We start from the raw sequence: 4,908 nt of genomic DNA on the forward strand, positions 1-4,908 counted from the left end.
GGCCTTAATAGCCTAATAAGTACGGTGTTCCAGCTCTACAGGCAAATGACAGGCTTTGCCATAAACCAAACGGTATGGGGACATTCCTATAGGGGTCTTGTAAGCAGTCTGGTATGCCCACAAAGCATCCTGAAGCCAGAGGGTCCAGTCTTTCCGTGTAGGATTAACTGTTTTTTCGAGTATTTGCCAAATTTTCCAATTAGATACCTCAGCCTGACTATTGGTTTGTGGGTGATATGACAGGGCCACTTTATGAGTGATACCATATTTGGACAATAAACTTCCAAAGACTTTATTACAAAAATGTGAACTATTATCACTTATAATGGCTCGAGGTGTACCAAACCTAGGTAAAATTAAGTCTTTGAAGAAACGCACCACAACTCGATGGTCGGCTGTCTTGGTGGCTAAGGCTTCTACCCATTTGGATACATAATCAACAGCTAGAAGGATGTAAAGACATCTATATGAGGAAGGAAAGGGTCCCATGAAATCAATACCCCAAACATCAAAAATTTCAACAACTAAAATGGGTTATTGGGACCATTCATTACGCTTGGTAATCTTACCTAACAATTGGCATCTATGACAAGCCAGACAGTAGGTGTGGGTATCCTTGAAAAGGGTGGGCCAATAAAATCCCGATTGCAAGATTTTGGCAACGGTTGTTTTAGAGCTAAAGTGGCCACCACAGGCCTGACATGGCAGAAGGAAATGATAGATTCTTGGTCTACCTCAGGGACACACCTACGGATGATTTGATCTGGACAATATTTAAACAAGTAGGGGTCATCCCAAAAATATTCCTTAACCTTAGCTAGGAATTTATCTCTCTCGTGTTTAGACCAAGTTGAAGGAATTTGACTCGTCATAATGTAATTGACAATATCAGCATACCATGGGGCATGAGATATTGCAAATAATTGGTCATCCGAAAAAGTATCTGAGATTGGAATGGACTCAGTAATGGACTCAACAACAAAATGGGACAAACGATCGGCCACCATATTATCGGAGCCTTTCTTATCATGAATCTCAAGGTCAAACTCTTGAAGAAGTAGGATCAACGGATCAACCGAGGTTTGGCGTCCGCTTTAGAGAGAAGATGTCTTAATGTAGCATGATCGGTATAGATGATAACCTTGGAACCGATCAAATAGGAACGAAATTTGTCAAAGGAAAACACGACTGCTAACAACTCTTTCTTCGTGGTGGAGTACTTGATTTGGGCATTATTCAGGGTTTTGCTAGCATAATAGATGACATGTCGTGCTCTCTCAACCTTTTGACCTAAGACAGCTCCTACTGCATAATCCGACGCATCACACATGATTTCAAAAGGTGAGTTCCAATATGGCGAACGGACGATAGGTGCAGTGGTGAGAGCTGACTTTAATTGTTTAAAAACAGAGTGACAAACATCGGTAAACTCAAATGGTATGTCCTTCCCTAACAGATGGGTGAGAGGTCTTGTTATCTTGCTGAAATCTTTAATAAAACGACGGTAAAAACCAGCATGACCTAAGAAAGCTCTAATATCCCGAGCAGTTTTAGGAATGGGTAAACTCGAGATAAGGTCAACTTTGGATTGATCTACCTCAATTCCTGCAGCGGAGATATTATGACCAAGGACAATTCCTTTTTCAACCATGGAATGACATTTTTCCCAATTAAGAACCAAGTTAGTGTCACAATAACGCTGAAGAACAAGAGTAAGATGGTGAAGGCATTGCTCAAATGATGAACCAAAGACAGAGAAGTCATTCATGAAGATTTCAAGAAACTTTTCAACCATGTCACTGAAAATACTCATCATACACCACTGAAATGTAGCAAGTGCATTGCATAAACCAAAAGGTATGCAACGATAAGCAAATGTGCCAAATGGACAGGTGAAAGTGGTCTTATCTTGGTCATTAACGTGGATAGGGATTTGATTATACCCAGAGTAACCATCTAAGAAGCAATAGAATGATTGACCAGCTAATCTTTCTAATATTTGATCAATGAAAGGCAAAGGGAAATGATCCTTTCGAGTGACAGTATTGAGCTTTTGATAATCAATGCAAACTCGCTATCCAGTTTGGACACGAGTAGGAACCAATTCATTATGGCTATTGGATACAACGGTGATGCCTGATTTTTTTGGGACAATATGAATGGGGCTTACCTACTGACTATCAGAAATGGGATAGATGATACCGGCATCAAGAAGTTTGATAATTTTAGCATAAACAACTTCCTTTAATTAGGGTTAAGTCTCATTTGGCGCTGCCTATAGGTTTTTACATTGTTATCTAAATGAATACGATGTTGAACCACTACAGGACTAATGCCGCGAAGATCATCAATGGACCACCCTATGGCTATACGATTTTCCCTAAGAACCTTAAGAAGTTGGGTTTCCTGATTGGTAGTTAAGTCCGAAGCAATTACCACAGGAAAAGTGTCAACTTCACCTAGGTAAGAGTACTTTAAAGTCTCGGGTAGAGGCTTGTGGCTTCTTCTTATTTTCGAGAGCAGTGGTAGCTAGAACAGATAATGGTTCGAACCTGATCTTCGGTGGTTCAATGATTAGAGTGGACTCGAGTAAAACATTGACCTCACAATATAACTATCCGCATCAAACTCATCACAAAAATGTGCTAAACACTGTTGGAGTGGATCCTCAGGGTAAGAGTGCTCAAAGGTGTGAGTGACTAATGACTCAATAAGACAAATTTCTTCAATAGAATCTGAGTCAGGGGGTTGCTTCATCAATTTAAACACATTGACTTCCAATTTCAAGTTCCCAAAGGTTAAAGTCATACTACCATTTCGACAATTGATTACAGCATTAGCGGTAGCTAAGAATGGTCGACCTAAGATGATAGGAATTTGCGTACCTTGGGTAGGTTGGGTATCTAGAACAATGAAATCAACCGGGTAATAGAAATCAGCTATTTTCACTATCACATCTTCAATTATACCCCTTGGAATTTTGACAGAACGATCAGCTAATTGGATCCTAACATCAGTTTTCTTCAAATTATTCAAGCTTAGCTCCAAATAAACTGAATATGGTAACAAATTCACACTAGCACCGAGATCCAACAAAGCATGGTCAGCAAACTTTTCTCTAATCCTACAAATGATAGTTGGACTCCCAGGGTCTTTATGCTTAACCACGGCTTGATTTTGTAGGAAGGAAGAACAATTTTGGGTTATGAAAGCTTTTTTTGGGATGTTAGTTTTCCTTTTCACTAAATCTTTGATGAACTTTGCATAAGAAGGAACTTGTTTAATAGCAGTGAGAAATGGAATATTGATCTGAAGATTTTGAAAAATATCTAAGATCTCACTGGATTGTGACTCCTTCTTATTGTTGACTAGTCGAAAAGAAAATGGGGCGGGGGGAACATAAGATTGAAGATGGATTGGATCAGATTTGGAACCATGGTCCTCTTTGGTGTTGGGTGGGTTTGATGCACTAGACTTGGATGGGGCACTTGTAGCGTGGGTGGGTAACTCAACTTGATTATTGACTTTCTTCCCTGACCGAAGGGTTAAGATAGAGTTCACTTGATTATTTGATTGGTCAGTGGAAGAAGAAGTTCCAATGTGATTCACTTCTTTGCCTCTTGGATTAATTTCAGGTTGGCTAGGCAAGGTACCCTTTTGTCTTTCAGACAGTGTAGAAGTGAGTTGAGTTAACTGACTTTGGATAGTTTGTTGAAATTGGAGTTGACTCTGAGTCAAGAGGTTAAAGTGACTCTCCAACTTTTGAATTCTCTGATCTGATTGCTTGTTAGATTGATCAAGATTAAGGGCAAGCATTTTCAGAGTGTCCTCATAATTGGTAGCACGGTGGTACTGTGGGACAAGAGCAACATAATTGCTCATTGGGTCAATTGCAGGTTCTCTATTTTGATTGAACTGATTATTCCTAGGAAAATATCCTGGAGGTACAAGAGAACCTTGAGGTGGTGCGGGCCTACTGGGATTACCTTGGAAACCTGGAGGACCTACCTAAGTTTTGTGGAGGCAAATTTTGTCGCCACGAAAAATTTGGATGGTTTCCTATAACGGGATGATACGTCTGACTAAAGGAATTAGCCATCGGTTTCCTATAGGTATTAAAGGCACAAACTTGTGCATCTGAAGGTTCAGATGTACAGTAAATCGGATAAGCCTCAGTGGGATGAGATGAACTTGAACAAACATTGCATTTTAAAGGTGTGGACATGAGTGCAAAGGCATCAAATTTTTTATTCAAATCTTTGACTCCTTCAGCTAAACTTTACATCACTAATTTAAATTCAGGTTCGGGTTTGATCTCAAAAGGATTGGATGTTCTTTGGCGGGATCATTCCTAGAGAATTCGTCCTCACAAGGGTTCCAATTCCAACTTTGGGCATTCTCAGCAAGTTCTTCTAAGAAAGCATAAGCTTCTTCAGGAGTTTGGGACTTGAACTTTCCTTGGTGCATTGACTCAATCATGGTTCGGTTAGTAGGAGAAAGCCCTTTATAGAAAGAATGAACCAATTGTGGTTTCTCAAAGCCATGATGTGGGCATTTGAGAAGTAAATCATGAAAACACTCCCAAGTTTGATGGAATTGTTCTTCATTTTTCCCTTTGAAAGTGCTTATGGCATCTCTCATTAACTCCGTTTTTTGCATTGGATAAAACTTGTTCATGAATTTTTTAACAAGTTCATCCGAAGATCTAATGGAGTTTGGAGGAAGAGAATTGAACCCCTAGGAAGCTTTATCATCTAAGGACAGGGGAAACAGACGCAATTTGACACCTTCATCATCTAAATACTGATTTTTGAAAGTGTTGCAAATGGTTAGGAACTTCCCTAAATGGACATAAGGTTGTTTACTTTCAAATCCATGAAATTTAGGCAACATATTGATGATATGGGC

At 39.6% G+C, this 4,908-nt stretch overlaps 1 pseudogene; it reads left to right on the forward strand.

Moving 5' to 3' along the window:
- The first annotated feature begins 4,537 nt into the window (after positions 1 to 4,537).
- LOC132298073 (small nucleolar RNA R71) lies at positions 4,538 to 4,634 on the forward strand (annotated as a pseudogene).
- The last annotated feature ends 274 nt before the right edge of the window (positions 4,635 to 4,908 follow it).

This window comes from Cornus florida, unplaced genomic scaffold, assembly GCF_030987335.1.
Source record: "Cornus florida cultivar Cherokee Brave unplaced genomic scaffold, ASM3098733v1 CherokeeBrave_3.0.0_Hap2_Chr02, whole genome shotgun sequence".
Lineage (NCBI taxonomy): Eukaryota > Viridiplantae > Streptophyta > Magnoliopsida > Cornales > Cornaceae > Cornus > Cornus florida.